This window comes from Salmo salar, chromosome ssa10 (genome assembly GCF_905237065.1).
Source record: "Salmo salar chromosome ssa10, Ssal_v3.1, whole genome shotgun sequence".
Lineage (NCBI taxonomy): Eukaryota > Metazoa > Chordata > Actinopteri > Salmoniformes > Salmonidae > Salmo > Salmo salar.
Window position 1 is genome coordinate 105,855,031 of NC_059451.1, and position 26,876 is coordinate 105,881,906.

General features: G+C 42.3%; 1 protein-coding gene across 1 annotated transcript in view; it reads right to left on the bottom strand.

Annotated features, from left to right (window-relative positions):
- Positions 1–26,876, bottom strand: part of LOC106561385 (tetraspanin-9) — a 308,734-nt gene that overhangs the window by 267,600 nt on the left and 14,258 nt on the right. Inside the window, exon 2 of the mRNA XM_014125280.2 lies at positions 5,445–5,509. The gene's annotated coding sequence lies outside the window, so the exon portion shown is untranslated. The remainder of the gene's footprint in view (positions 1–5,444; positions 5,510–26,876) is intronic.

A 26,876-nucleotide genomic window follows, 5' to 3' on the forward strand; every position in this document is an offset into this window, starting at 1 on the left:
TGGCTAAGGTGTATGTAAACTTCCGACTTCAACTGTACAAGCCCTTAACCAACAATGCAGCTGAGAAAATACTAACAAAAAAAGAGATAAGGGGGGAGGGGGGGGGTGTAAGCTTGGCCCCGGTGATGTACTGGGCCTCTGTAGTGCCACACCAGGCAGTGATGCAACCCGTCAGGATGCTCACGATGGTGCAACGTTTGAGAATCTGAGGACCCATGCCAAATCTTTTCAGTCTCCTGAGGAGGAATAGGTTTTGTCATGCCCTCTTTACGACAGTCTTGGTGTGTTTGGACCATGTTAGTTTGGTGATGTGGACACCAAGGAACTTGAAGCTCTCAACCTGCTCCACTACAGCCCCATCGACGAGATTGGGAGCGTGCTCGGTCATCTTTTTCCTGTAGTCCACAATCATCTCCTTAGTCTTGATCACGTTGAGGGAGAGGTTGTTGTCCTTGCACCACACGGTCAGGTCTCTGACCTCCTCCCTATAGACTGTCTCATCGTTGTCGGTGATCAGGTCTACCACTGTTGTGTCATCAGCAAACTGAATGATGGTGTTGGAGTCGTGCCTGGCCATGCAGTCATGAGTGAAAAGGGAGTACAGGAGGGGACTGAGCACGCACCCCTGAAGGGCCCCCATGTTGAGGATCAGCGTGGCTGATGTGTTATTACATACTCTTACCACCTGGGGGCGGCCCGTCAGGAAGTCCAGGATCCAGTTGCAGAGGGAAGTGTTTAGTCCCAGGGTCCTTAGCTTAGTGATGAGCTTTGAGGGCACTATGGTGTTCACTTCAAAGTAAATCTCAGCTCTTAAAATTACACTCAAGAAAAACTATTATACACTGAAGAAAAATATAAACACAACATGTAAAGTGTTGGTCCTATGTTTCATGAGCTGAAATAAAATATCCCTGTTACGGCTATCGTAGAGAGGGGACCAAAGCGCAGCGTGGTAAGTGTTCATTATATTTATTCAACAATGAAAACACTAGAACAAAGAAACAAACCGAAAAGCCAAACAGTTCCATCAGGTAACGAATACTAAACAGAAAATAACTACCCACAAAACACAGGTGGGAAAAGGCTGCCTAAGTATGATTCCTAATCAGAGACAACGATAGACAGCTGCCTCTGATTAGGAACCATACTCGGCCCAACACAAAGAAATACAAAACACAGAATGCCCACCCCACACCCTGACCTAACAAAATAGAGAAATAAACCGTCTCTCTCAGGTCAGGGCGTGACAATCCCAGAAATGTTAAAAGCTTATTTCTCAAAAATGTTGTCCATAAATTTGTTTACATCCCTGTTAGTGAGCATTTCTACTTTGCCAAGATAACCCATTCACCTGACAGGTGTGGCATATCAAGAAGCTGTTTAAACAGCATTATCATTACACAGGCCACTCGAAAATGTGCAGTTTTGTCACACAACACAATACCACAGTGCATTTGGTATGCTAACTGCTTGTCACAACGTCTACAGAAGGTGGCGCCTCTCCCCGTTCGGGCAGCGCTCGGCGGTCATCGTCGCCGGTCTACTAGCTGCCACCGATCTCCTTGTCATTTTCATTTGGTGATGTCTGTTTTATGTTAGTACCTGTTTTGTGTTATGTCATTAGTGGGGGTATTTAGTCTGTCTGTTTTGGTTTGGGATTGTGCAGGATTATTTGTGTCATTTTATTGTAGGTTGGGGATTTGAGTTTTCCTCTGCCGTTCGGTGTATAGGCTTACGGGTTTTGCTGGGCTGTGTCCCGACCCGGTTTTGGGTTATTGCCTGTTGCTGGATTTTGTTACCCTGCCTTATATTTACGGTACTTTAAGATAGTGTTCATTAAACGTGTTTTTTCCACGTACCTGAGTCTCCTGCGCCTGACTTCACCCCTCCTGCATGTTAGAGTTGCATGACACTGCTGGAATGTCCACCAGAGCTGTTGCCAGATAATTTAATGTTAATTTCTCTACCATAAGCCAACTCCAATTTAGTTTTAGAGAACTTCGCTGTATGTCCAACCGGCGTCACAACCGTAGACTACGTGTAACACTTTACATGTTGCGTCTTTCCTTAAGTGCAGAGATGTATTATTGGTAATGAATGTGTGGGAGACTTAACGCAGCAGAAAGATCAGCATGTTAGTTCAAATCCAAAGTGGGGTCCTACTCAAAAGTCAATATTAAGTGATCATGTCAAACGTTATAATATTGTTTAAAGATTTGTACACTATTTTAGCGGAACAGCATTCCACTTACCTTAAAACCCCGATACCATTTCATTACTTTACTTAAAATGGTTTGGGTCACCTGGGACAATCAAGGGAGCTTCAGGTGACCATGACACACAACATAATCGTCTCCGGGACAAACTGGGAACTAGAAAAAGGTGTGCAAAGGAAAAGGCGCAACACTCGCTCACCATTAAACATTCTTTGTTAAGGTTAAAAGATAAACATTTCGGCCTACATTGGCCTTAATCAGAATCATAATGTTTTTTATACACAGTATGCACATTGATTAGACACAGTAAGTTTAGCATAGTAGAAAACACACAAAGTCCTGGTCTTATAATGTCACGTCAGTAAGCCATTTGAGCAGTATATGTTGGTCAAGAGCCAACGTCATTCCTGAACCTGTTGATCTCACACTGTGCTCTGTCCTGTTCTAGCACAGCCATCACATCACACAGACAGACCTTGTGCTGCAGAGCAGTGCAGTGAAGCGAGGACTTGATGTTTTAACAAAAACACATAACAGAGACAGTAAAATAGGACACCCAACTCACTCGGTCTTCATCCCCTCTCACTTCACCTGCACTATTAATCTTGGCAGTCCACTCAGCATTTACCACAGAATATGCAGCCCACAGGATGTACTGCAGAATGTGTAACTGCTGTAGCATGTCCACTGCAAAGGGTTGTGTGAGGACAGAGATGGCATTTGGCATAAAGACTTAATATCTAGCATGACAATAACAATTCTACAACCGGGTGGGCAAACTTCACATCACAGTTAGAAAATAAAAAGTTGGACTAAGACCATTCCTTAGAGTGTTTATACTGTACAACCAAAGTCAGACTTCACGCTATACCTCGATCTAAAATTCCACTTTATGTTTGCCACAACATAAACCCTCCTGGGTTGTCATCCATTAGACACCAGCTGCTTCTACAGTATTGCCAGCATGCTTGCTTAAAGAGCATTGGAAATCCATGCCTTCTTTGTGAGGCTGCTGACTTAGCCACCAGCGAGATCTCCTGTCTCAGTTTAAAGGAATCCTAAACTTTGTTGTCTTATCTTGTTTATTTCTTCATGGCTATTGACTGACTCCACATGAAACCTGACCAGTGCTGTCTGTAGTGTTCAGAGAACGTCCTAGCTAGCATAGAAACACACAGAGGTTAGCGAGGAGCAGCTCCCACACCACGAAGAGACAAAACATCAGATGCATATTATGCACCCACATACATACTACAGAAACAGCCACACTCGTCACACAATCTGCAGCTATACCTCTTCGTAGGGATTTATGGTGACAACGTTGGGCTTTTATTTGCTTTTCCCTCCGAGATTTCACCCCAAGAAATGGCTTGGCCCGGCCGTATCCCTATGGGCAACCCCCTTTTCACAGGGCTAACGAATGTAGCGGATGTTGCTACGCTACTGAGTGGCCAATAGGGAACACTGCAGCATGGAAACTAGCTGCCAGAGGTCACTGCTGTACTGGGCACTGGGCAGTACTGCTGTACACAGCCTCTCTCTCTCAGGCAAGTCAGCCTGAACAGCATACCAAGCGGGGGCTCACAGGCTCAAAGTTCAGTTAAAGAAATCACTGGGATTCTCTGGGCCAAAGTTTGCTTGCGCTGGTGGGAATTATTGTTGGTTATTGCTGACGGGGCACTTCGTTTGTGGTCAGCGAGTCCCAGAATGAATTATTCTTCTGCTCTCCACCCTGGTTTCACAGTTTGTGCTGGCAACTGGTGTACCCAACGATGTATATAAACCCTGGATGACTGACAGGAGGCATGTACTGAAGCCACCACGCAGCCATCTTGGTACTCGTCCTCCAGTGTAAAAAAGATTTTGGAAGCTATAGGAATGCATTTATTAATGTCCACATTCGTTTTTGACACGTTTATTATTTTACAGACACCTTAATGCATACTTTAAAATGATATTCATGTTAGCTAAACATGAATAAAAACAAGTATTACTGTCCCCACTACAAACCCCCAAAATACTTAAATACATGTCATTTTGTCCTTGAAACATTTCATTGAAATATTGTAGAATTCCATTAATTCCCGTGGAGGACTGCTCCTACTGGGGAGTACCAACATGGCCGACCGGTAGCTTCAAAGCCACTCAATGGCCAACAAATAGCATCAGCAATCCAGGGTTTATACTCATCATTGGATGTACCTAGTTTTAATTGGAGCTCCTGAACCTCAAGTTCTTTCTTATTTTTGTCAGATCAGCTAACTCAGACATGAACTAAGACTGGGGAGAAAGCCTTAAAGCTTGAGATAATATACAGTAAGTCTTACTTATAAAGACTCCCCAAATGTAACTTATTACATTTAACCTTCATGAACTTTGTCATATGGGGGCAGAGCAGGTTGAATGTGTTGAGTGCATTCTGCAAATTGTTTCTGCTGCCATTTGGTACATTTAGGACCCCGTCTGGGCTTCCCAGGGTGTTTCCATGTGTGCCTCCTGTCCTCTTGGGGCAATATTAATTACTACACCACTGAGACTGTGCCGGGAACAGAACACTTTCCTGGTGCACATAGTTGCCTGGAGGTCAGGCCTTGGCCCTGTGATGCTGGGGAAACTGGGAAAACTCAGAGCCGACTAGGGTGGTGTGGGGAGGGGGGGGGTCTTTCCTGTTGCCATCGACCCAGGGCCTTGGAGTCAGCCAGACAGGAAGCAGGCCCTATACCCTAGCAGTGAGCAACCCTCTCTGGGTAGCCTCTAATTTACCCCCAGGAGTGTACTTCCTGTTAGGCCCATTATCAGCCTTTGTGTAAACTACCCAAAATACCCGAAAGGGTTTTCCCTCCTAATAGAGTGTGTATAAATTGTCCTAAAGCAGTAGGGAATCAAATCAGGTAGGTATTTTCCACCATATAATGACATAATTAATCATGAAAAACAGGAGGATACCTAAACCTGACCAGATTAATAAGCCATACATCTGATTTTATAGTTCCTTGTCTTTGGGGAAGCCAAGCGGTATTTAGCTCATGGATGACATTTAAAACAAAGTCAAATGTAAAAACTAAGTATGGTAGATTTTATTAATGTTGTCATTATTGGTTAATAAAATGACCTAAATACTGAAATGATAAAACAAACAAATTATTCAAGTTTGATGGGGTACAAAGAAACAGTCCATCACGCGACTGGAAGAAATGAAGTAATTTAAAAGGTGATGTCATGTCTTACCGGCTTAGATGTGGTGGAGGCGAACAGAACAGAAGCAGTGAGACCACTGGCTGTAATGGAACAGCCTGTCAAACAAAAGAGAAAAAAACAGGGCCTGAACTTCAAGCTGACTCTTGATGAAATACAAGATGGATGCAGGACATTTTAAAGTACAAACCACATACAGCTACTGTAAAGAACAGGCACACAGCAATGAAGGGTTATTTGTGGGTAGACGTTTTGTAGAAGCCAGAATGGAGTCTACAGATAATGTGAAGGTAGGCTGTGTGTTTTGTGAATGAGAGAGAGTGCAGCCAAGTGGCAAATGTCATTCAGGGGCCATTAAAGGACTGGGAGATTACAGAAAACAATATTTAGCCTGACACACACAACTCTAAATTGGTAAACGAAGTCAACTGCTCCTCTGCCTGTGCGTGTGATTGTCTGCTGCACATCTGTTTATGTATGTATGTGTGTGTGTCTGTATTCACCTTTAAAAACCTCTACAGGCAGATGGCAATTGTTAACATGTTATTGAACCACCAACACATGGGAATGATACAGTGGAAAGCAGTACAAGAGGCAATGCACTTGTGATGAACATCGTATTCTCTTTGGAGTGAATTGAGTCAATGAAAATGGCAGAACAGACACTTAGTACAGTGAACCGCTGTCTATTTTGGGTCTTTGGACATACAATAGCCATCCCATGATCAAATGGACAAAATGTCTTATGGGTGCATTTAAACACTCAAGAAGCTATTCTAGCCATGATTAATAAGCTACCGAGCAGAGATGTCATCCTTTTCTGGGTAATGGGCATGCCAAATCTATCAGACCAGAGGTTAGAATGAGTCAGTGAGTGTCTAAGTGGAAAGAATGCAGGTTGACAGTGAGTGGAGCGAGAGCTTCCAGTCTATTCCATGATCTCATGCTGCATTAGGCCGTGCAGGTCTGAGCGGCATCTTCCTCCATTTTCCTAGTTAACAGCAGGCCAGCTGCTCAGCCGTTCTCTCACTCTTTCTTGTGGAGCTTTTCTCTCACACGACACTCATTCAATTACAGGCAGACCAGTCAGGGCCTGGGTGCTCTGCTTCCAGCCACAGTCCCACTCAGTTCCCATTGATGAGTGGAGGGTGCAAAGGGAGGGAGGTAATAAATAGAAACAATAACTGAGGAAGTGACATTTTTAAGAGAGACATTCTATTTTGTTTTCAATAAAAAAGCAAATGTAAAGTCAACATGTCATTAGTTTTTGTTTTGTTGTGCCTCTCAAACCATAAATAAGCCTGTGAAACATAAGTTAAAGATGGCAATGAACTGGCAATTTGTATTTTTCTTTCTTCCTCGAATCTCCCCCTGATCCAAGTGTTTCCTACATTCTGGGAAACCAGACTTCACACTCCAATGCTTCATATTGCTGTTCTCCTGTGAATCCTTAAAGGGAAAGTTCAATTTTTTGTTGTTGTTTCCTCCCAATTGTTTTTAAATGGGATAGATGGTTCCTTGGCAACATCCAGAATCTCCTGGCTAGTATTTATCATTATTGGTTAATGGAAAATAAGCTTAACTTCAAAAAAGTGAAATGTCCCTTTAAGACGCCCATGTACGAGCACAGGGGATAGAGACAGAATCTCACCTTTTTGAGAGATAATACCATCTTTGATATCAGATCTCAAGGATAATCAAAGGAGAAGAGATCTTATACGACACTCAAAGAATAGCAGGTGTGCCGACAAAGAAAAGGAACAAATCACCTCAATGCATTTTCCTTCATTTGCTGACCTTTGTACCTTTTCATAAAATCTTCAACAGATGACAGAGCTTAAAAACGGCATGCTTGGGGGTGTTAATAACGAGACTGAAAGCTTTTCACAATACATCTGATTTCATTTAGCAGGTTGAGCTAGTCTTTCCCAAAATGTGTTATAATTACTCCATCTGTACATTCTCACAGCCTACACACTGAGTATGACCACCAGGCCTGGCCTATTAAACATCCTACACACTGAGAATGACCACCAGGCCTGGCCTATTAAACATACTACACACTGAGTATGACCACCAGGCCTGGCCTATTAAACATCCTACACACTGAGAATGACCACCAGGCCTGGCCTATTAAACATACTACACACTGAGTATGACCACCAGGCCTGGCCTATTAAAACATCCTAAACACTGAGTATGACCACCAACCCTGGCCTATTAAACATCCTACACACTGAGAATGACCACCAGGCCTGGCCTATTAAACATCCTACACACTGAGAATGACCACCAGGCCTGGCCTATTAAACATCCTACACACTGAGTATGACCACCAACCCTGGCCTATTAAACATCCTACACACTGAGTATGACCACCAACCCTGGCCTATTAAACATCCTACACACTGAGAATGACCACCAGGCCTGGCCTATTAAACATCCTACACACTGAGTATGACCACCAGGGGTGGCCTATTAAACATCCTACACACTGAGAATGAACACCAGGGGTGGCCTATTAAAAAGGAAACAAATATTTCATATTTTACATTAAACAGTCAGGAAGGGCGATGATTCTATACAGTAAATCCAATGTGAGCCAGAATGGCTGCTGCCTCTAATAAGAGCGAGTTGCCAGGTCTGTGGTGTATTCCCCCTTAGGTTTTTTAATTCCCCACTCTGGGATGGTAGCTTTGGAGAAAGAGAGAAGAGCCCTGGTGTCCCTGGCAGATACCCTGGTACTCCCCTCCCCTTTTCCGCCTCCTTCCCCTCTCCTCCTTGGCAAAGCAATCAGCCCTACGTTTGGCCTCAATCAAATCAAATGTTATTGATCACTTACACGTATTTTGCAGAAGTTATTGCAGAGTGTGTGTGTGTGTGTGTGTGTGTGTGTGTGTGTGTGTGTGTGTACATGCATACGATCAGACAGGCGGGCAGCAGTGTAGGAGTGCTTGTGTGTGTGTGTGTGGTGCAGTGCGGTCCAGCGATGCCTCAAGTTGCTAACGCTGTAATTATACTCAGAGAAAGCTGGAGCCAGGCCAGTCATGTAGTGTGGCCGGCCATTCACCCCTCTGAGGAGCAGCCTCCACGGGCTCCATGTTCCAACAGGAAAACAGCATTTGTAAAAGACAAACACTATCTATACAGTGGGGAGAACAAGTATTTGATACACTGCCGATTTTGCAGGTTTTCCTACTTACAAAGCATGTAGAGGTCTGTAATTTTTATCATAGGTACACTTCAACTGTAAGAGACGGAATCTAAAATAAAAATCCAGAAAATCACATTGTATGATTTTTAAGTAATTAATTAGCATTTTATTGCATGACATAAGTATTTGATCACCTACCAACCAGTAAGAATTCCGGCTCTCACAGACCTGTTAGTTTTTCTTTAAGAAGCCCTCCTGTTCTCCACTCATTACCTGTATTAACTGCACCTGTTTGAACTTGTTACCTGTATAAAAGACACCTGTCCACACACTCAACCAAACAGACTCCAACCTCTCCACAATTGCCATGACCAGAGAGCTGTGTAAGGACATCAGGGATAAAATTGTAGACCTGCACAAGGCGGGGATGGGCTACAGGACAATAGGCAAGCAACTTGGTGAGAAGGCAACAACTGTTGGCGCAATTATTAGAAAATGGAAGAAGTTCAAGATGACGGTCAATCACCCTCGGTCTGGGGCTCCATGCAAGATCTCACCTCGTGGGGCATCAATGATCATGAGGAAGGTGAGGGATCAGCCCAGAACTACATGGCAGGACCTGGTCAATGACCTGAAGAGAGCTGGGACCACAGTCTCAAAGAAAACCATTAGTAACACACTACGCCGTCATGGATTAAAATCCTGCAGCGCACGCAAGGTCCCCCTGCTCAAGCCAGCACATGTCCAGGCCCATCTGAAGTTTGCCAATGACCATCTGGATGATCCAGAGGAGGAATGGGAGAAGGTCATGTGGCCTGACGAGACAAAAATAGAGCTTTTTGGTCTAAACTCCACTCGCCGTGTTTGGAGGAAGAAGAAGGATGAGTACAACCCCAAGAATACCATCCCAACCGTGAAGTATGGAGGTGGAAACATCATTCTTTGGGGATGCTTTTCTGCAAAGGGGACAGGACGACTGCACCGTATTGAGGGGAGGATGGATGGGGCCATGTGTCGCGAGATCTTGGCCAACAACCTCCTTCCCTCAGTAAGAGCATTGAAGATGGGTCGTGGCTGGGTCTTCCAGCATGACAACGACCCGAAACACACAGCCAGTGCAACTAAGGAGTGGCTCCGTAAGAAGCATCTCAAGGTCCTGGAGTGGCCTAGCCAGTCTCCAGACCTGAACCCAATAGAAAATCTTTGGAGGGAGCTGAAAGTCCGTATTGCCCAGCGACAGCCCCGAAACCTGAAGGATCTGGAGAAGGTCTGTATGGAGGAGTGGGCCAAAATCCCTGCTGCAGTGTGTGCAAACCTGGTCAAGAACTACAGGAAACGTATGATCTCTGTAATTGCAAACAAAGGTTACTGTACCAAATATTAAGTTCTGCTTTTCTGATGTATCAAATACTTATGTCACGCAATAAAATGCAAATTAATTACTTAAAAATCATACAATGTGATTTTTTGGATTTTTGTTTTAGATTCCGTCTCTCACAGTTGAAGTGTACCTATGATAGAAATTACAGACCTCTACATGCTTTGTAAGTAGGAAAACCTGCAAAATCGGCAGTGTATCAAATACTTGTTCTCCCCACTGTACATACAATACTGTTCAAAAGTTTGGGGTCACTTAAATGTCCTTGTTTTTGAAAGAAAAGCACATTTTTTGTCCATTAAAATAACATCAAATTGATCAGAAGTACAGTGTAGGCATTGTTAATGTTGTAAACGACTATTGTAGCTGGAAACGGCTGATTTTGTTTTAATGGAATCTCTACATAGGCGTACAGAGGCCCATTATCAGCAACCATCACTCCTGTTTTCCAATGGCACGTTGTGTTAGCTAATCCAAGTGTATCATTTGAAAAGGCTAATTGATCATTAGAAAATCATTTTGCAATTTTACAACATTAGCAATGTCTACACTGTATTTCTGATCAATTTGATGTTATTTTAAAATGGACAAAAAATATATATATATTTGAAAAACAAGGATATTTCTAAGTGACCCCAAACTTTTGAACGGTGGTGTGTGTGTGTGTGTACACACACACACACTTGCAGCACAGGCATCCCAATGTCAGATCATCAGAAACTGAGATGCTGAAATATGGTAATGTCAAAAGCAGAGCCATGTGTTTTGTTCCTTAAAACAGTGATATACTGTGCACCTGTCTTGACTGGAGGCATTTTATTTGGCGTGACCCTGCATTGCTGATATCATTTGGAGGGACAGGTTACGTCGCACAAGTGGAAAAGAAATTGCAGCCATCATTCACTGTATTATACACTAGAAAAGTAACATGAAAGTGGATTTGGAGTGCACATCTTAAAAATGGCAAGCACTTTAATAAAGAGCAAGAGAGGTGCTGAGAGCCCTGAAGGTCTATCCCAGAAACTACAGGTGATTAAATCAGAGAGGTCTATTCAGAGCTTATGGCAACGGACACATTTGGACGATCCCCAAGACATATCTGGCAATTCTGAAATCACTACAAGGCCCTGATACATTACAGTGTCAGCAGCGGAACGCATACCTATGTGCCTTATTCCACAATAATAACATTTTACTCTATAAAGCTACTAGCTAAAGCACTTTGCATACTGAGCTTGTCACAGCGCAGATGGCCATGTGCATTGTATATCAAATATGACAATGTCGTTACAATACCTACAGTATGTCCGTGTTTTCATATAGTCCAGTCATCCCATTGGTCTGTCTATAACCTATGAGAGAGGGACCGACAGGGGCCACCTAGGCAGCGTGGACAGCATGGGTTCAGAATTTATTACACACTAATTACACAATAATTAGGCCATCTGTGCATTATTTATTTTTATTTAAGGAAGTCAGTTAAGAACAAATTCTTATTTACAATGACGGCCTACCCCGGCCAAACCTGAATGATGCTGGGCCAATTGTGTACCGCCCTATGGGACTCCCAATCACGGCCAGATGTGATTTAGCCTGGATTCAAACCAGGGACTGTAGTGACGCCTCTTACACTGAGATGCAGTGCCATAGAACGCTGCGCCACTCGGGAGCCCATTAACAGTGCAGAATATTTCAGATCAGTTATAAACAACTTAAGCATTAAAAGTAGAGGTCGACCGATTAATTAGGGCCGATTTCAAGTTTTCGTAAGAATCGGAAATCGGTATTTTTGGACACCGATTTGGCCAAATCTTTTTTTTTTTACACCTTTGTTTAACTAGGCAAGTCAGTTAAGAACACATTCTTATTTTCAATGACGGCCTAGGAACGGTGTGTTAACGGCCTTGTTCAGGGGCAGAACGACAGATTTTTACCTTGTCAGCTCGGGGATTCAATCTTGCAACCTTACGGTTAACTAGTCCAACGCTCTAACCACCTGCTTTACATTGCACTCCACGAGGAGCCTGCCTGTTACGTGAATGCAGTAAGAAGACAAGGTAAGTTGCTAGCTAGCATTAAACTTATCTTATAAAAAACAATCAATCAATCATAATCACTAGTTAACTACACATGGCTGATGACATTACTAGTTTATTTAGCCTGTCCTGCGTTGCATATAATCGCTTAGGTACACGTTGCTCCAACGTGTACCTAACCATAAACATCAATGCCTTTCTTAAAATCAATACACAGAAGTATATATTTTTAAACCTGCATATTTAGCTAAAAGAAATCCAGGTTAGCAGGCAATATTAACCAGGTGAAATTGTGTCACTTCTCTTGCGTTCATTGCACGCAGAGTCAGGGTATATGCAACAGTTTAGGCTGCCTGGCTCGTTGCGAACTAATTTGCCAGAATTTTACATAACTATGACATAACATTGAAGGTTGTGCAATGTAACAGGAATATTTAGACTTAGGGATGCCACCCGTTAGATAAAATACGGAACGGTTCCGTATTTCACTGAAAGGAAAAACGTTTTGTTTTCGAGATGATAGTTTCCGGATTCGACCATATTAATGACCTAAGACTGTTATTTCTATGTGTTTATTATATTATAATTAAGTCTATGATTTGATAGAGCAGTCTGACTGAGCGGTGGTAGGCAGCAGCAGGCTCGTAAGCATTCATTCAAACAGCACTTTCGTGCGTTTTGCCAGCAGCTCTTCGCTGAGCTTCAAGCATTGCGCTGTTTATGACTTCAAGCCTATCAACTCCCAAGATTAGGCTGGTGTAACCGATGTGAAATGGCTAGCTAGTTAGCCGGGTGCGCGCTAATAGCGTTTCAAACGTCACTTGCTCTGAGACTTGGAGTAGTTGTTCCCCTTGCTCTACATGGGTAACACTGCTTCGAGGGTGGCTGTTGTCAATGTGTTCCTGGTTCGAGCCCAGGTAGGAGCGAGGAGAGGGACGGAAGCTATACTGTTACACTGGCAATACTAAAGTGCCTATAAGAATATCCAATCGTCAAAGGTATATGAAATACAAATCATATAGAGAGAAATAGTCCTATAATTCCTATAATAACTACAACCTAAAACTTCTTACCTGGGAATATTGAAGACTCATGTTAAAAGGAACCACCAGCTTTCATATGTTCTCATGTTCTGAGCAAGGAACTTAAACGTTAGCTTTCTTACATGGCACAAATTGCACTTTTACTTTCTTCTCCAACACTTTGTTTTTGCATTATTTAAACCAAATTGAACATGTTTCATTATTTATTTGAGGCTAAATTGATTTTATTGATGTATTATATTAAGTTAAAATAAGTGTTCATTCAGTATTATTGTAATTGTCATTAGTACAAATACATTGTTAAAAAAAATAATAATAAATTGGCCGATTAATCAGTATCGGCTTTTTTTGGTCCTCCAATAATAATAATTAAACAGATACTTTCCAAGAAAAACAGTTGCATTTGGTGCAGTAACGATTACTTAATATTTAACCAGGTTATTAAACACACTTTTGCCTAATTGGGTACATTTCTGCCAATACTACTGTTAATCAAGCAATATAAATCACATACTGTATACGCAACATGATCGGTAAACACAAAAACACAATGCAAAAAATATAGTTCACTATCTGCAAGTGCTAGTCAAGTCAATTGCTTCTTGACTTGTAAATTTTACATAATTTCAATGAATACAAAATTATTAGCAAATTATGGATTAAGATTTACACACAACTAGAAGCAGCCTGTGTATGATGCACCAGCTACTTTTGTCAGCTGCCCACATCAGTGTTCCTCTTGCATGGTCTGAGAGCTCCTGTCCTCTCCTGCAGTAGCAGAAGCAGCAGTGTACTAAGTCTCATAGTCCTGTCCCAGTCCTAAAAGTGAATGATGAGATCCTTTCCTGACTGACACAGTTTATCCCAGCTACACATGCACACACACACACACACTGACAATCTCTCCCCACAACCGCACTACCCTGTCCCAGCTGCTTTCCTTGCACACTGGCAACTGAGAAGCATAGCTTAAAGGGACACTTCAGGATTTTGGCAATGAGGCCCTTTATCTACTTCCCCAGATTCATATGAACTAGTGGATACCAGTGTTATGTACCCATAGCCAACACTAACTAGTGCTAGCGCAATGATAACGCTAGTTAGTTGACTCGAGAAACATCTTATAACGTCCTTCACACTGGACTGAGACAAAACAATGGTATCCACAAGTTTATCTGACTCTGGGGAAGTAGATACGGGGCCTCATTGCCAAAATCCGGAAGTATCCAGTGGGAAATCCGAGGTTTTTCCATCTCGGCTAATACAAATCATTGATTCCGAAAAGTTTTACACTGGGTAGATATAAAGAGGGAGGGAGAAGAGAGCCTTCATATGGAGTTAGTTAGGCTCCATTCATGAATTAAAGGTTTAGCTGCAGGGTCAATCACAATGTGAACAACAAGACAAAGTATTGTGACGTGGATTTATTCCTCGATTTATTCTTTTTTTTTCTCTATAATTTTTCAATGTTTCTCTACATTGTTGCAAAGGGCCAGTAAGTAACCATTTCACTGTTAGTCTACACCTGTTGTTTACCAAGCACGTGACTAATCCATTTGGATTGATTGATTTGGATGGATTTGACTGAGAAACACATGCAGAGATAGAGTAGACTACCTCTGTCTGTGATTCACATTGGTCCTGTCCCCTTGGCAAGGTGCATTTAAACATTCAATTCACACAGTCTGAAGCTAAGAACTGAGCATGTTAGACGTTGTCACGTCCTGACCCTAGTAAGATGTCATTTTCTATAGTAGAGTAGTTCAGGGCGTGACAGGGGGTGTTTTGGGTGGTTTTTCTATGTTTTCTATTTCTATGTTGGAGTTTTTTGGGGTGATCTCCAATTAGAGGCAGCTGGTTCGCGTTGTCTCTAATTGGAGATCATATTTCTTTTTTTTTTTCTATTGTGTTTGTGGGCAGTTGTATTCTGTTTAGTTGTGTTCTGTGTAGTCTTCAGTACCTGACAGAACTGTTGGCTGATCGTTTTCTCTTTGTTATTTTCTTTAGTGTTCTGAGTTTAATAAACAGTAATTATGAGCACTCAACACGCTGCGCCTTGGTCCCCTCTATACGACAGCCGTTACAGACGTTGCCATTAGGGCACAGTCAATTAAATACCACTTTACATTGACAACTATTAGAACCAAGAAACTTGTGTTGTCTGTTCTTTCTCTTGTTTCTGGATAATATAAGTCCTCATTTCTAAATTGCTCTTTTAGAATAGGTACTATATAATAATCCTCTTGACGAGAGCCACATTATTAATTACCACTTTGGACAGTGTATGAAACACAGGCCTCAATCAGATTTTACTTCAGAGACAGATAATGACACTACCAAAAAGCCAGACTGGGCCACAAAACCATAAACTCAATCTTAAGAATAACCTCATTCAGCACTGGAAACTGGGTTGGTACAAGGCCAGTGTGTGGTGCTTAGCCCCCATATAACACCATACTGTCCCTTTCTACGTACAACATACATATAGTGACACGTACAGTGTGTGTCCTCATAGAAATATCATTACCTTTAGATCCTAAATTGGCTTCCATAATGCAGTAATTAAATCAGTCATGAGATGATTCATATCTTCAGTTCATTTTCAGAAAGTAGTCCATTCTTATTGATTTGATATCAAGCATTTACTGCAAATCACTTGACATTCCTCATCTGAAAATTACCTGATAAAGAACAAAATGATGATGATATATAATCTTTGAAGTGATATCATTTGAAACACTCATTTTTGGGTCAACATCAGTTCAGAAATTTGCACACAATTTTTTTTAAATAAATCACACACACTGAAGCTAAACATCTTCTCCACTTGAACTGCTTCTCAGGTATTAATATCCACCTATGAATAACAGATTTATTGAAAAAGAGCCATTGCCAATAATTGGCATGATGTCTCAGTGATGCTGAAGGACACTTTAAAATTACCTTACTTTTATGTGTACCAGTATAGGAAAAGAAAAAAAAATTGAGAAAAAAATTAAATTATGCACCCACTAATTCATTCTATTTCTATGTAATCATCTTTCAAAAGGCCGACGTACAGCCACGATGAGAGTAAAGCTACCTCTGATATGTAGTTAGTCTGGCTATCCAGCAGCCCAATTACTGTATGTCTAGCTGTGACAGTATTTCCTGATCAGTAGCTAACCATTCAAATGCAGTGACACTGGCCATTACCAAGTTGTGTGTGTTATTTAGTGAACTTTAGTTTGTAAAACGGTGTACCACATACTAAAATGACTTGGTCCTGCCTCATGCCATGTGCCTGTGTAGCATCCAATGAGTTGACTGAGCCGGTCTGTGGCAGTTCCCATGTCTGTTGGGAAAGCCAGCACTCCAAGACCCATACCCAGTCCCACAGCTGCACTGAGGATGGGGGGGGGGGGTTCAATGTAAATAGTCCGGGTGGCCATTTGATGAATTGTTCAGCAGTCTTATGGCTTGGAGGTAGAAGCTGTTAAGGAGCCTTTTGGACCTAGACTTGGCGGTCTGGTACTGCTTGCCGTGTGGTAGCAGAGAGAACAGTCTATGACTAGGGTGACTGTGCCCTGTGTCTGTGTCCATGTCTGTCCTGTGGTCACATCTGCACATGGTACATCATTCTCAACCACAGTCTCTAGAAGAAGAACAATACTCATGGAAACGCCTCGGCGAACACTCTCATGGATTCTGATTTATCCTCACAGTTTGGGGCAGAAACCACTGGCATCCTCTCTGGACTGTTTTTTCCATTGCTTTCCATTTCATGAATTGGCCAATGTTTTCTAATGGTCTTAAATGGGATCAAACCCTTCAAACCCAAACTTTACCCAGTGGCCCAGACAATGGGTGTATTCAGCCACTTTCCTGGTGTGCAATTTAGTTCCAGAGTTCAGGCCTAGCTCGACTCTCAGTGCGAGCTAAGCAAGCATACAGCAGGCTACGCAGCATGCGTGGGTTCAACCCCATTTACTTGTTAAGTGGGGACCCCTCAAAATGTGTGAATGTGTTGTAGCAGCACCAAACAACCCCCGCTGCCACCCCCGGGTGGTGGATTTAGAGGGGGACAAAGAGAGAGGGAGGGAAGGGGTTAATGGGTCAACACGTCTGCGTCATCTCAGCTGAGGAGAGGCAGTCCCTGGAAAAGAGGACAAGGACCTCATGACCGTAAACAAACACCAACACTAACAGGTCACTCTAGAATGTATGGATTTCTGCAATGGTCCGAGGACTTTATCAACGTAACATTTCTCTGCGTATTGACACAATGTTGTTATTTTAGCCAATAATTTTAACACTTCAAAGAAGCTTGACAATTTGCCTGCTAGTTTGAGTGAGAATAGTACATGGCTCTGGTTTGCGAAGTGGCAAGGACGTATCATGGTCTGCAGGTGTAACGGCTGTCTGTGGAAGTAGACCAAGGTGCAGCGGAGTTAGTGTTCATCTTGAGTTTTAATTTACGAACGAACACGATACAACAAAACCGACAGCCAACCAGTACTGTCAGGTGCAAGACACTAAACAGAAACAATCCACCACAAAACCCAAAGGAAAAACAGGCTCCTTATATGTGACTCCCAATCAGCAACAACGAACTACAGCTGTGCCTGATTGGGAGCCACACACGGCCCAAAACAAAGAAATACAAAAACACAGAAAAATGAACATAGAACGCCCACCCAATGTAACACCCTGGCCTAACCAAAATAAAGAACAAAAACCCCTCTCTATGGCCAGGGCGTTACAGCAGGCTTCAGTGGAGAAACCCCTTGTGCAGAAATGTGCAGAAATATCTAGAAATTCAAAAGGCCATCATCCTGGCCTATTGCTTTCAATCATGAAAAATCCCTGAATCTCACCTTCACAAAATAGCTGTCACGACTACTGCCAAGGGTGGTTCCTCTCCCTGTTCGGGTGGCGCTCGGCGGTCGTCGTCACCGGCCTACTAGCTGCCATCGATACCCTTTTCGTTTTTCTGTTAGTCATGTCTTTATTAGTTGCACCTGTGTTCTATTAGGTAATTAGTGGTGTTATTTAAGCCCGCCTCTCCACCTGTTCTGTGTGTGGGCTTGTTACGGGTTTTCACTGTGTTTGTGTAGTGGATTGTGTTATTGGACTTTGGGTTTTGTTTTGCCCTTTTGTGTTTGGGCATATTTTCTCTTTTTCGGTACTTATTAAATATATTGTACCAAACATTTTTCTGTCTCCTGCGCCTGACTCTACACCCACGACGTCCAAGCGTTACAATAGCAAAAATAAGATTCCAGGATTTGTATATATTTGTATAGGAAATGCTGATGGTCGTTTCCTTCCTGTGAACTTTTAGAAATCCATTAAATGTAGCTAGCTTGCAGGAAATGTTTGACTTTGTTTAGTTGCATTATGTAAGGACAAAATAATGATAAGGTCCACATTAAAATGGCCATTGCAATGTATTTGAACCCTTTATTATCCTCCCTTTACAAATTGTGACTGAAATGTTAAATGTTTCGGTCGGTCAGCACTGCAGCACCCTTAGTACAGTACCAGCCTGCCCTGCTCATGGTTACCACTGCAAACAGGGCCCAGCCAGCTTTGTATTTAGATAAGAGATGAGGACTGCTGCTGCGTGTGAATTTGGAGGGCCTGTAGAGGGCACTCTTCCATCTGGATGAACAGTATAATTCATGGCTGGAGTGCAGTGATGGGGAAACTGCAGTGGTGGATGCTAACAGAGCAAGCTCACAGTTAGATAGTACAAACTGTCATACAATATCCTTCCAGTCATTTAATTAGGCTAACTGGAATTAGGCTAATCCTTTCTTTTCAAGGCACATTTCCTAATATTTATGTTATTTGTGAGGGAGAGGATAAAGAATCAAAATGCCTTTTCAAAACAACTCTTACAATTTTATAGCAACATGAAACAAACCAAACAGCTCATTTGCATGCAAATGAAGTGTCAGATTAATGAGGAAAACATAAATAGTTCAACCAAAATCTCTGAGAAGAACATGGCTAAATGGGAGTTCATCTGCTAAATCAACAGTGTTCTGGGTGTCTCGGCAGCCCAGTGAACACTACTTCCTGTATGTGAGGTCACTCGTATGACAGAGCAGGGAGGAAGTGCTAAGTCAGGAATATCCTCCTGAATGGATCTGCTGACTCGAACTGCCAGCAGCATCACTATGTTTTCTCTAAGATAAGCACAGAGTCAAACTAATTATATTAGAGATGGGAATAATGCTAAAACAAATAGAGGTGCACAGGCAAACACACAAGAGAGGCTTCACATACCAGATCAGATGTTTGAGTGGAATGTATATTTTACCTTTATTTAACTAGGCAAGTCAGTTAAGAACAAATTCTTATTTCAATGACAGCCTAGGAACAGTGGGTTAACTGCCTTGTTCAGGGGCAAAACAACAGATTTGTACCATGTCAGCTAGGGGATTCAAACTTGCAACCTTTCAGTTACTAGTCCAACACTCTAACCACTAGGCTACGCTGCCGCCCCACATTAATGATAGTCCCTGGTGAAACCACTGGGGAGGACATTCAGAACATCTATTTTAGGGTCATAAAACGGAAGAGCGAGGGGGCAAATCAAACAGACATCCACTCAATACACCAGGAAAAGCATTGACATGACTGCATCTTTAGAGCATCATAATCAGTGCTTCCATTTGCTTCATATTGTGAATTTCAGTGAACCAATAAAAAGTCTGGAACCCAAATATGATTTGAGCTTGTGTTCAACTTGCAGTAATGCAATGCAGGGGAATCAGAGTGAGATTGAAAGGCAAATGACCCATGACTAGTCACTCATCTGATGTTGGGGCAGACAACAGGGGAAATAAGAGGCTTGGCTGTTGCTTCCAGATGCACTAATGACTGTATTTAAGCGGTGACAAATATAGTTTACGCCAGAGCGAGCAGACCAGTCCAAAACCACGACGGCTCAAGTCAAAACCACGATGGTTGAAGTCAAAACCACAAGGATTTTGCGAATGCAGGTGGCAGTGTGGAGTTGTGTTGTGGTAGGTGCTCAGAAGAGTTACACAAGTCAACAACAGGGATTCAGCTATCCATTCCGGTAGAGATCTATGATGCACAGTGACACAATTATAATAGGGGTCATAGGATCACATAGGTCGACAGGTAGCCTAGCCCAGCGGTTAAGCCTAGCTTAGAGGTTAAGCGTGTTGGGCCAGGAACCAAAAAGTCCCTGGTTCAAATCCCTGAGTTGACTAGGTGAAGAAAAATAATCATTTCAATTTGCCTATGAGCAAGGCACTTTACCCTAATTGCTCCTTTAAATTTGCTCTGGATAAGACTGTCTGCAAATTGGCAAAAAATAATAATCATCTACATCAACAAAACTCTCCAAGTCAGAGAATGAAAAGGAAAGAGTTTTCCCTGTCAGAGCTGGGAAGTGATACATGATGTAGTAATTACAGGTATAGGAGCATCTAATCAGTAGTTTATTACTTCATATAACCAGCAGTAAATTACAGACATAGCCTAGCTGACCTCCTTCTGCAAAACATTGATAAAAAGAAGAGATGCGTTCAGAATTATATGTCTACAGTGAGGAAGCCAGGGGGAAGTCGAGAGAAATAGCGATAGGGAGGTCCATGTTTACCGACTTGTTTAATTGCCACAGTGTGGTAGCCTAGCCAAGAAGCCCAGCAAGCCTTTCTTCTAGCTCACAACGGTGCTTTTGATTATAGGCCTGGCGGGAGTTTGAGGGAGAGATGGCTGTGCCTTGGCAATGAGCTTCCCTTGTCTGCCATTAGTCACACTGGGGACAACTCTCTGAGGTCCTTCACTTATAGTAGCTACTACTTCACACTGTACAGAAGTGTTATGGAAGGCCTACTAAAAGCGTTAGCTAGGCCACTACTTCACACTTGACAGAAATCCGACACTGTGGCTCAGGGACTAGGTTACATATTGTCATAGAATATTTCCTAGTAGTAGGTGTTTTTACTACATTATTACCATGGTTGCTACTGAAATGGATAGAAATGAACAACAGAACAATCTACTAATTTATTAATTTAATTTATATATTTATTGTTGTTGCACTGTTGAGAGGAGAGCTTGCAAGTAAGCTTTTCATTGTACTGTGTATCCTGTGCATACGACAAAACAAACACTGATTTGAACTGAGATGCGATGGGAGAACAGAGAGGATGAAGAAAACAAACTCTTTCCAGGAACTGACTGTTCCCTGCTCTGACTACTAAAGGTTATGTGAGCAACTCTGTCTGGAATAAGTGTAATTCCCCTGCTAGGCCTACTAAAGACTTTAGCCTGCTACGGTGAGGGAAAAAAGTATTTGATCCCCTGCTGATTTTGTACGTTTGCCCACTGACAAAGAAATGATCAGTCTATAATTTTAATGGTAGGTTTATTTGAACAGTGAGAGACAGAATAACAACAAAAAAATCCAGAAAAACGCATGTCAGAAAACTGAGATTAGGAGCACACTCTTAAAGGGAGTGCTCCTAATCTCAGCTTGTTACCTGTATAAAAGACACCTGTCCACAGAAGCAATCAATCAATCAGATTCCAAACTCTCCACCATGGCCAAGACCAAAGAGCTCTCCAAGGATGTCAGGGACAAGATTGTAGACCTACACAAGGCTGGAATGGGCTACAAGACCATCGCCAAGCAGCTTGGTGAGAAGGTGACAACAGTTGGTGCGATTATTCGCAAATGGAAGAAACAAAAAACAACTGTCAATCTCCCTCGGCCTGGGGCTCCATGCAAGATCTCACCTCGTGGAGTTGCAATGATCATGAGAACGGTGAGGAATCAGCACAGAACTACACGGGAGGATCTTGTCAATGATCTCAAGGCAGCTGGGACCATAGTCACCAAGAAAACAATTGGTAACACACTACGCCGTGAAGGACTGAAATCCTGCAGCGCCCGCAAGGTCCCCCTGCTCAAGAAAGCACATATACATGCCCGTCTGAAGTTTGCCAATGAACATCTGAATGATTCAGAGGACAACTGGGTGAAAGTGTTGTGGTCAGATGAGACCAGAATGGAGCTCTTTGGCATCAACTCAACTCGCCGTGTTTGGAGGAGGAGGAATGCTGCCTATGACCCCAAGAACATCATCCCCACCGTCAAACATGGAGGTGGAAACATTATGCTTTGGGGGTGTTTTTCTGCTAAGGGGACAGAACAACTTCACCGCATCAAAGGGACGATGGATGGGGCCATGTACCATCAAATCTTGGGTGAGAACCTTCTTCCCTCAGCCAGGGCATTGAAAATGGGTCGTGGATGGGTATTCCAGCATGACAATGACCCAAAATACAGGGCCAAGGCAACAAAGGAGTGGCTCAAGAAGAAGCACATTAAGGTCCTGGAGTGGCTATAGCCAGTCTCCAGACCTTGATCCCATAGAAAATCTGTGGAAGGAGCTGAAGGTTCGAGTTGCCAAACGTCAGCCTCGAAACCTTAATGACTTGGAGAAGATCTGCTAAGAGGAGTGGGACAAAATCCCTCCTGAGATGTGTGCTAACCTGGTGGCCAACTAGAAGAAACATCTGACCTCTGTGATTGCCAACAAGGGTTTTGCCACTAAGTACTAAGTCATGTTTTGCAGAGGGGTCAAATACTTATTTCCCTCATTAAAATGCAAATCATTTAATAACATTTTTGACATGCGTTTTTCTGGATTATTTTGTTGTTATTCTGTCTCTCACTGTTCAAATAAACCTATAGACTGTTCAAATAAAATTATAGACTGATCATTTCTTTGTCAGTGGGAAAACGTATAAAATCAGCAGAGGATCAAATACTTTTTTCCCTCACTGTACTCATTCACATTGGACAGGGGTCAGATTATGCTGGCTCAGGGAATAGATGCTGTATTGACAAATTATTTATCCTACCCTTTACGTGGTGCTACTGCAACTCACAAATTAACATTATAAGTGCCTGTGATGTGGGGTACAGATGTGTTCAAGTCGCAGCTGGAAAACCAACTCTTTCCTGAAACAATAATTAAGAAAATGTCCTTCTCTGAGAGAGAGACATAGGTCAATGGTAGGAGTTGTCAGGCAATGAGCAGTGAGTGTCTGTGATAAGTGATTGATGCTCCAGACTAGCCTATGAACATTAGGTAGGGACTAAATCATCTTGAGGTCAGAGCATACAGCAGATGAGCGGTAGTCCCATGATCACACACCGGTAGTCCCACGATCACACACACACACACACACACACACACCTTCTCAATGTCTCACATATGGGCTCCGTCTCTACTAATGAGAAGCCTTGAGGTTCCACTTTGTATTGTTAAATTTCACCACAGCATGATGACATCAACACTCCATAAAATATCATATTATGCTGAGGTACTTCTCAAAAAGTATATTATTAAAAACCTCATAGCCAGTTAAAATGTCACTTCTTGACCAAGAGGATCTGAATACTGAAGCCTGTATGATGGATCCATCCACCCCTAGACCTGCCTCTATCAGTTCTGTAGGGGATATGGGGCCAATTCATCAAACACAGGCCAGTCACAAACTGACTTCAGCTAGCTGGCAAGCTCCTGAAACAAATCATTTCCATATAACACTCTTCGGATAGTGAGTGATCGGTTATGTATGGATATAATCATTAAAGTTGAATTGCAACCCAATACAGCAAGGGTTAGACATTAATAATATCACTTTTAAATAATATATTCACTCCATAAAGATAGACTAGTTATCTAAAGCGACACAAAGAAATTGCTCCCTCATGCCTGACTGTGTATACTCCTTCATGCCTCTGCTAAATAAAGGTTCACAGATACGTACTACAACTCCGAAGCCTGCTCATCTTCCAAACTCTATTTGGGTTTCCACTTTACTCTCTCCCACGTCATCCATAATGTTTTAGTCTTTATAAGGACATTTCGAAATCTTTCAACTTCATATTAAACATTTCCAGCACCACCCCAAAAATCAACATATGTGAAAATGGCACGTTTCTACGTTTTGTAGTAAAAAACATATTGGAAACACTTTCCGCTTATATCAACCGATTAGTAGACAATTAGTAAGCAATGCCTACTCACATTGGTTAAAATCACATGATGCACACATCTTTTTTCCACACAACATAGAAACACACCATTTTCACATATGTTGATGTTAAGGGTAGTGCTGGAAATGATGAATATAAAGTAGATTTTTTTTAAATGTCTCTTTACGAAAACACTAGGACCAGACATCCCTTATGTTACTGTAAAAACATGACCCAAACCAATCCCTCAGATTGTGGCCTTTAAAAATTAAGAGCACTTATGAGGCCTTCATTTCCAAGTAAAGCATTTTTCCTCCCAAGAGAAGCAACCATTTCAATCATGTTAAAGTTTACAGCACATATAGCTGATAGGGATCTTAAAGGTATTGTCTAATCATCTACTACCTCACCAGTGCTATATAGGTGCCTTGTAAAAGTCCCGTTTTATGCAGCAGCGGTGGCTCTCATCTCAGATAACAGTTCAAACAGCCAGGGGCCAAGCCCAGACAAGGCTTGCCAAAAACCCAGACAAAGACAATTGTCACTGTCTACATTCACTGTCAGGAAATCCTCCCCCATTAGTCAACAAGCTAGACATTACCACTGCTACGAGGTAGGGTTGCACTGAGCATGACTTATCGTAGAGTAACAGCCAGTCAAGTCTTTCTCAGTTCTGAGGAACTCTAGCCTTTATAGGTAATAGGACATGTTGTATTTGCCATCATCTACCAAATACTAATTAACAGAGCAATTCTGAGCCGATAAGGAAGATATCAACATGTCTCAGTATGAGCAGGACACAGCTTGCCTTCCCATTCATAATACTGTCATTGTTTGATAGCACCTGTAAAAGCCTTGCCGAAGCTGAAATAATCTGAGCTAATGGCAGGGGATGCTTTGGCAGTCACACCAGAACAACACTTCTGAAACACTATAACCCAACTCAGTCTAAACAAGATACCATTAACCGCAAGGGAACCGAGCAAAAGGCTCCCTACCATTTTATAGCAAGCGCAACACAACAGGATGCCTCCATTCCCCGGGTTCACGCTGAGATTTCAAAGGAAATACTGCTTAAAAACAAGAGCATGCAGAATGCATGGCTCTAAAATAGTAAAACAGCAGCGTGAGGTTGCTCAAATAGCAGTGTCAAAATATAGACACAGAATGTGCTCGCAGCGTATGTATAGCTGGAGGCCGCATCCGAGAAGCATTTCATAAATGTGCACTACAGCACAGAAAAACATGGATACATTTACTGTCTTCAATCCTGAAATGAGCAGTCTGAAAAGTATGGGTGTGATCTGAGCTGCTGTTTGAGAGCCAGCCAGGGGTAGATGCACAGTCAGAGTCTGACCCCCTGGACCAATCCAGCCAGGGGTGTCTCAAATAGACAGAGGCCAAGCCTTGTTCCTGTTTGTGATTGGCCCTGAGCTGTAGCCACAGAGGGTACAGACTGGCACTGAGACCCTGAGCCAGAGGTCAAAGGGACAAAAAAAATGCTGATATAGCAGCCTTTGTGGCCCAGTGGCATGGGATCTACCCAGTGCTGTTCAGACTGTCCAAGAGAATGGGAACTTTCATGAAGGGGCAGCGGAAAAGGGCTCAAGCTGGTCACTATGAGTGTAGCCTATGGGACACAGAGGCAAAATAAACATCATTGGGACTAAGGTTGAACATTTTGGGGAATATTCAGAGGTGGAAACTTTCCGTGGGAATTAACGGAAATATATGGGAATTAACGGAAATATATGCAAATTAATATTAAAACCATTTAAATGTAGATGTTTTTTGCATTGGATATATTTACCACATCATACGGAGACAGAAACAAACGTTTTACCTTATCATAAGAAGACAATAATTTGCAATTAAGTCCTTCCAAAACAAACAGAAAAAAGATTTAGTTACGAATTGAAATTTTATTAAATGAGTTGACTCTTCACATGGGATGATTTCACTGAACAACAAAAGAAAGGGAATATTGAATGATTCCCCAACGATCCATCCCATCTCGCAAAAACGTTTTCAACATACAGTTGAAAGTCGGAAATTTACATACATCTTAGCCAAATACATTTAAACTCAGTTTCACAATTCCTGACATTTAATCCTAGTAAAAATTCCCTGTCTTAGGTCAGTTAGGATCACCACTTTATTTTAAGAATGTGAAATGTCAGAATAATAGTAGAGACAATGATTTATTTCAGCTTTTATTTCTTTCATCACATTCCCAGTGGGTCAGAAGTTTACATACACTCAATTAGTATTTAGTAGCATTGTCTTTAAATTGTTTAACTTGGGTCAAACGTTTTGGGTAGCCTTCCACAAGCTTCCCCCAATAAGTTGGGTGAATTTTGGCCCATTCCTCCTGACAGAGCTGGTGGAAGGCTACCCTGAGTCAGGTTTGTAGGCCTCCTTGCTCACACACAATTTTTCAGTTCTGCCCACATATTTTATATGGGAGTGAGGTCAGGGCTTTGTGATGGCCACTCCAATACCTTGACTTTGATGTCCTTAAGCCATTTTGCCACAACTTTGGAAATATGCTTGGGGTCATTGTCCATTTGGAAGACCCATTTGCTGTCAGAAGGTGAGTGTAGCTGGTGCATGAAGTCAGGCGCAGGAGAGCAAAATGAGTGAGCAATGTACTTTACTCAAAAAACAAAGGCACAAGGTAAACAAATACACTTGACCAATAACCAACATTACGCACGGGTGAACACAGCACCCGTGGAAAAACCAGCCATCATGAACCGAACTGAACATAGAAATAATCACGCACAACAAACATGGGGGAAACTGAGGGTTAAATACATGAACGTGTAATTGAATAA